We start from the raw sequence: 7,500 nt of genomic DNA, 5'->3' as shown, positions 1-7,500 counted from the left end.
CATTGCTTCTAGCAGAAATAAACACAACAAAATACCCTGAAACTTACTCCTTTTCAACTGGGTTAAATATCCCTTCGATGTTCTCTCTCAATATCAAGTACTAACCTCCATATGCATTTACCACAAATTAAGGTGCCTTCTTTATGTTACATAATAGACTTTTTTTTTTTTCCGTTCCCACTGCAGGTTCTAACATAAGCAAAGCAAATATTTAAGTGTTACTTGAATGGATTCTAGAAAACACCATACTTGGAAGGCTGTGCCGTAGACCTTGGAGCTGAAAGGAGTAACAAAACATGCTCTTAATCCTCATCCTTTTCCAGACTAACTGGATGAAATTTCCTCTACTAATGATGGCCATGAAAAAGATACAAGTTCCCAAAGTGAGTCTGACTTCACTCAAGAATCACCTTTAACATCAGGTAACACTGGGAATTCAGGATCTAATTTTCCAAGTTATAGTGGCACAGGGATCTCTACAGAAGGCAGCTCCTGGGGATATGGTGAACTTGATAAAAATACCACTGAAAAACTCTAGGCCATGTTCACAGCCATTGATGAGCTCTTATATGAGCAAAAGTCAAGTGTGCATACCAAGAGTCTACAAGAAGAGTGCCAACAGTGGACATCTAGTTTTCCTCACCTCAGGATTCTGGGTAAACAGATAATTACTCCAAGTGAAGGTTATGGATTATATCCTAGATCCCCACCTGCTATTTCAGCTTCACATGAAGCAGCCTGTCTCAAGAAAGAGATTCAGCAATATCCCCTGGTTTGTGTGCTGTGGAAAGAGAAGAAGACTGTATAATCTGCTCAGAAGGAATAGTTGAGGAATACCTAGCTTTCGACCATACAGATAAGGAAGAGGGATTTTATGAAAATAAATCAGAAGCAGCTACAAAGGAACAGAAATTAGGGTACCCTCCCGTTGCTCCATTTTACTGCATGAAAGAGGACATTCTTGCTTATGTGTTTCGCAAAGTGTGGAGCAAAACTGTGAGCTGTTAGGAGCCATTGACACATAGTTACCGGGAAGGATTTGCTTCTGATGATGAGAGTAATGTTGCAGTCACCAGACCAGATTCAGAAAGTCTCTATGTGCTGAGTGAATCACATACTTTGTTGTTACCTCCAGTTCCACAGTCCAAGGTGCTGTTTGTCACCTCGAATCTGATGAGTCTCTGTCAAGCAAGTGGTCATCAGCCAAATGCGAATGGTCTCTTGATTCATGGGATGCCTCTACAGCCTAGAAATCTCTACCCAATTGACAAGCTCATAGATCTTGGTGACAAGCTACTTATGAGGCCTGGGTCCAGTACCATCTTTTCAACCCAAAATTGGCCAAACGGAGCCTTGGAGCTTAGTACATCATGTCTGTCATATAAAGTGCAATCTGCCAGGAGACGTAATCCCCCACCATGTACCCTTCATCCAATCAGCACAAGCCACTCAGGCACTGGAACACTAAGACCTGTGGAAGAAATCCTCAGAGGACTGGCAGTTGACTCGCTCTCCTCTCACTCACCAATACCCCTGAGTCGAAATAATCTGCTGCCACCTATTGGCACAAGTGAAGTGGAACACCTGAGCCCGGTGGGGCCAAAAAGGCAAATGAAACCCCATGGTGATTCCAGGGGAGCCCAAAGTGCACTGGTGGATGAGCCTAACCATCAGCAGCCTAAAGATAGGCCCAATACAACTCGGTCATTTATGCCAGAAACACAGTATCAGCCTTCACATGCACTTGAGTACCCTCATCAAGCCTGACCCAGTAGGGGATCTGCAGGTCCTCATTTGCATGCCTCTACAAAAATCTCAAAGCAGAGGTGGCCAATCTCTAAAACCAGGCAGGGACCATAAGGCAAATGAGAAGAACCTATCAGTCTGCAGCAAACATGTGGGAAGACTTCAAGAATTAGTGTTCGACCATCAGATGATGGAGAGCATGTATACAAGATCAACTAGAATTCATCCATTAAGTGTTACTTGAATGCATTCTAGAAAACACCATACTTGGAAAAGAGATAAAGCTCACAGCTCTGGGATCAAAGGACTCATAGTCTGCATAGTCAAATCTATTAATATATTTGTCTTTTATGGTAATTTTCTATCCCTTTAAAGAAATAGTATTCTAAGATAAGGGATGTGTGAGTTAAAGAGGTAATAAGAGACTACTATTTCAATTTTACTCATGAAAAGTTTTTTTCCCTTTGTTGATATCCTAAACATTCATATATATTTTCTCCAACTTTTTCTATGACTTTTATTTCATAGATAGCTTTTCATTACATTGAAAAATGCATGAGGTGATTGATTTGATAGTCAGTTATATCTATTAACTTATTTCTCTGCACGTTAATAGATTACTTCTTATGAGATTAAATTTTATATCAATTCCATCACTTCAGAAATGTATACTGTTTCCTTTATGTCTCTATTTGGATACTGTAGAACATATGCTCTATCTAAAATATGCATTAATATTTGTTAGTGTCCTGTTTTTCAAAATGACCTCTTAAATTCTCAAAATTTATTTTTCAGATTATTTAGATAGTGATGTGTTGATTTTTCAATAAAAGTATTTTATTGGACTTGTAATAAGGCTATTAATTCATCTGACATTTGGTCAAAACTGAAATAAAGCTAAACCTTCTATTTTTTGTCTATTTTAAATATTTTAATTAAATTTTATAGATTTCTTCAGGACCACTTGGAACAATTTACTGCTAAGCATATTTATGGCAAATGAAGGCTGAAGGCATTCAGACATCTAGAGGGACCTTAAAAAGCCCCTGAATTTGTCTTTTTTTTATGAAGTTAATTCAAAGAAATAATCACAGAGAAGTAGTATTGGCTATCCATGGGGAGGGAAAAGAATAGCAGACCTGGAACAGTAGGGCCCTATTCAAACTTAGGCAGCTGGAGTTCCAAATTGACCAGATTGGGGACAAATTAAAAGATTGTTATCTTCTATGACACTAAAAAATTTTACTTAAAAAGTGAATTAAAAGCCTAGTAATACTGGGGAGGATGTGGAGAAAAGGGTACACTTGTATGTTGCTGGTGGGACTGCAAATTGGTGCAGCCAATTTGGAAAGCAATATGGAGAGTGGAAACTGTCTGCTTCTCAGAGTGATGTCTTGAGCCTCTTTCCTCTACCACACCCTCCCCACATGATATTCTGCCTTGTGGTGGAAGACCTTAGACAACAAGCTTTCCCTGCTCAAGATGTTAATTTTGGAGCAGAAATAATGCAAGGTGCTAAGGCTATCCTCAGGGAACATCCTAGAATACAATAGTAGCAATCCACTCAGATTGAAAATGGTGAAAGAAATGTGGGAATACATCAAGTAAGACTCTGTATGCAGAAATTTGGTTTCCACAAAGATTGGAGTTAAGATAGTTTTCAATGCAAGTTATAATAGTCTTCAAGAGATCAGGTTCTCTGTTATCTACCACATTGGCTATCTGCATCTATTGTGGAATTCTTATTTACAAACAAGATAGTTCTGACCAATAGGTCAATCATGGCTTCATGCCTAGCAAACTACAATTCAAACAGTGCAAATCCAAGGAAAGGCACAGAGCTTCTAAGACCCATGTTTCAAGAGACCCAGTAATTTGATAAATGCTCTAGAGATGCAGATGTTTAGTCTGCTGGACTAAACAAGGTCTTGCCTTCTCCCAGCATCTAGCAATTTTCCTATGTAGCCCATCAAAATCATAGTTAAGTCTATCTCTGCAATTAAAAAAATAATAATAATGTCTGTTTTTACTACTGTAAATTTCATTGTTGTCAGAACTAGATCCATTCTGTTCATGATTTTATCCATTCTACTTAGTGTCCTTCTTCATGGTTGGTAGTTGTTTAATTCATATAAAGGAATAATGCCAGTGGGATTAAGTTTTTTATAGTATGTTTTTAAATGTGCTAGAATTAACTTTGAAAAGAGAAAGACCTAGTTCTCCACAACTGTCAGAATTTTCTTCTGGGAGAGGATATTTAGCAAAAATAGAATTGACTTTACTAATATAGAGATAATATTAACCTGCTTATAATGACAGTCATTCACCGATTTTATATCGATTGTACCAATTTTCTGACCCTATACGTTGATCTATTTCAAGGACATCATCATAACATCAACAATTCTGCCATTATTCTGGGGAAAATTCACCTCTAATTACATCCGATGGCCACCTCCTTAGCTAGAAGCACTGTTTCATATTTCTGCATTTTTTCCCAAACCTAACTTAATGAGGCACTGAGATGCAGCAAGCATTCAAGTATTACTGAATGGATAAATGGCCATTAAAGACATTTAAAGTGGGCTGGGGATGTGGCTCAAGAGGTAGCGCGCTCGCCTAGTGTGCGTGCAGCCCGGGTTCCATCCTCAGCACCACATACAAAGAAGATGTTGTGTCCGCCGAGAACTAAGAAAAAATAAATAAATGTTAAAATTCTCTCTCTCTGCCCCCCTCTCTCTCACACTCTCTCTTAAAAAAAAAAAAAAGACATTTAAAGCATTGTAATAGATTTTTGTTTTTAACTCAGGAGGCCAAAGAAATCAATGTGCATCATATGTACATTTGATGTAGCAGACATTCCCAAGGCATAAGTAATTGATCCTTTAGCAGCCCTCAAACTTACTTCATGGCATACCAGAACTAATGCTATCCACATGCTAAATTCTCTGCACTGCTGTGTCTATCTCAGTTTCCTTATCTTCTACTCAGATATCAGAATGCAACTAAGGTAGAGGTAGTTATATAGCACTGAGATAATGCATATGTATCCATTATATATATTAAATATCCATTACATATCTGTTACACATAATATATATGTGTGTATATGTGTGTTTTATACATTTATTACATGTATGTGTTGGAGGATATGTTCACCAACCAAAAGGTAACACAATATAAATTTCGGAGACCTAACTATCCAAAGGTGTTTCAAAGCAAGTCTATGGTGTGGAATATGCACTTTCTGTATCCTAAAAGGCTCATCAATATTTTCTCTTTCACAACACCTTTCTATTCATCTATCATATGCCTCACTTATTTTCACATGAAAATCAATCATACCCTACTACACTTTAGCTTAAAAATTCCAAAAATAAGTATCAAGTATAGAGTGTCTGTCTTTGCACAGTTGGAACTCAATTCCGCCATCCTTTCTAGTACAAAACTCTAAATGAAGAAGGCAGCCTCCTTGATTCAGTTTCCCCCAGAAGTGGAACTTTAGCTAGGACTGGAGGATAAGAAGTTTATTTAGGCATTGGCTCCAGAAAGTAACAGTAGGGCAAAGGAGTGTTCTAAATCAGCAAACTCACAGTATCAAACCAGTTATCACTGTGAAAACCTGGAGCTTAGTCCTCTTGGACACCAGGTAGAACAGGCTTCAGAATGATCTCAACTGAGGAGCAAGGCAACTGAGGTATGTATTACACAATTCCCTATTTACTCAGGAGCATTTTGGCTTGCTCTCCACTATGCAAGTGTAGTATGCTTCTGAAGTTAGCAGGGGAGACAGAACCTCAGAAACAAAGCATTCATAGAAAGTAGCAGAAGGAACAATAGCAGAGCACTTAAATAATCAGTTGGTGGGAGCTGTCTACCTACTCCTATCTAAAAGTCTCCCCTCCTCAACTCTGTAGGAAACACATCCCCAAGGCATAAGTAATTGATCTGATGGAGTAGAATAAGCTTGCTACTCAGATTTAATTGCAAAGAGGAATCTTTGACCTTATTAAAGATAAAGGAGATGGCTTTACTTACTGCAAATTATTTTAGGATCCTGGATGAAAAATATTCAAACTACAAATCTGAACAAATCAGAAGTGAAGAAAAGAACCAATATTTAATGAGAACTTAAATCATGCTAGGTGTTATAAAATTATTGTTACAAATTCAATGAGTTAAAGGGAAAAACTGAAAAGTTTCCCCTTTTCTTGAGTTTCTTGAGAAATCTGAGTCACAAAAAATTGAGCTCAAGTCATGTTTATTCTAAGATATATGAACCAAGACAAATAGTTGATTTCCCAGAATCTCAGTTTCCCTTTCTGTAAAATACCTACAGTATGACTGAGATAACACACAGCACAGTAAAGCACTTGGCAGTCTTAGTGTTAGACCAGGACGCAAGAAAAGACCACTGACTCCAATTAAAATCAAATTAAAGCAAGCTTATTATTTCGACCGGCCGGGCTGCCTTTCCCTCCCAAAACAGCGGGAACAAGACAGCAGCGAGGCTTCTTTGTGGCCCAGTTTTATAGCCCAAAAAGTTACACAAAAGGGGGGGTTACAGACAACAACACTCTGAGGAGCATAACACAAGTTTACATTTTGCTGGCCCCGGCATCAGAATTTATGGAGATCTTAGAGACTCAGAGAGGGTCATTGTCCGGCCAGGGAAGGCCAGAATTTATGAGGCGTCACTAAGGTTTAGGAAAGGGTTGTTATCTGGTCAGGGGAAACCGGACCTGGGTGAGTTCAGGGCACGGGCAGGCATTCCAAGTAGGTTTACAACATCAACTAATGGCCAGGCCATACAGACATCCTGATATTTTTACAGAAAACAGAAATGAATCCTTCATAACTTGTGACAAGCTGGCTTCTAATCTAATGAGATAACTAGGCTAGGTATATCATTAGTAACAACTGTTAGTCCTGTGCCTCTCCTTCTTCCTTCTTGTCACAACTTTATGAGATAGAGTTTTTTTAAATATTTATTTTTAAGGTGTAGATGGATACACACAATGCCTTTATTTTTATGTGGTGGTGCTGAGGATGAAACCCGGGTCCCGCCCATGTGAGGCCAGTGCTCCACCGCTGAGCCACAATCCCAGACAGAGATAGATATTTATGAGGTATATATAATCCCATTACAAAAATAAAATCATTGCTTCTCATAATGGCTAAATTAGTTGCTCAAGACTGACTACTCAGTAAGATTGAAATCTGGGTCTCTCTGATTCTAAGGATCTGGCCTTCAGAGATTAACAATTTGTTTGGAACCAAACTGGCAGTATTAATTTTTATAAAACCACAAAATCAGTTACATCTTTTCAAATGGTCGAACATTTTTAAATGTTTAATATTTAATTGTCTAGTAAATGTGGCTTCATTTTTAAGTTAAAAGTTGGGCTAGCATAAGTTCTATTATAATAGAAATTTTAAATAACTATGCACAACTTTTCAATATAGCAGTGATTTCTTTAGGCACTATTTAAACAAAAGATTTAACTACTGACATTATCTGCAACATCCTTAGAAAAATAAGGGCAAACACATGAATAGTTAACATCTTGGATATAACACTTAAAAAGCAAACCTTGGTCAAAGTATGCCCTTCTTGTAGTCAACTCACCTCACACTTTCTATCTCCATTTTACTTGATGATCCTGAGGTCTTGAAATAAATAAAAATTCAATCACAATAAACATTATGCTGCCTTTGAACAATCATTTAACTATGCTACATGTCAATTAGCAT

At 37.9% G+C, this 7,500-nt stretch overlaps 1 pseudogene; it reads left to right on the top strand.

Moving 5' to 3' along the window:
- Positions 1-226: 226 nt before the first annotated feature.
- On the top strand, positions 227-1,860 carry LOC144256946 (primary cilium assembly protein FAM149B1 pseudogene; annotated as a pseudogene).
- The last annotated feature ends 5,640 nt before the right edge of the window (positions 1,861-7,500 follow it).

Source organism: Urocitellus parryii, chromosome 9 (genome assembly GCF_045843805.1).
Source record: "Urocitellus parryii isolate mUroPar1 chromosome 9, mUroPar1.hap1, whole genome shotgun sequence".
Classification (NCBI taxonomy): Eukaryota; Metazoa; Chordata; class Mammalia; order Rodentia; family Sciuridae; genus Urocitellus; species Urocitellus parryii.
This window is presented reverse-complemented; position numbering and strand designations above follow the sequence as displayed.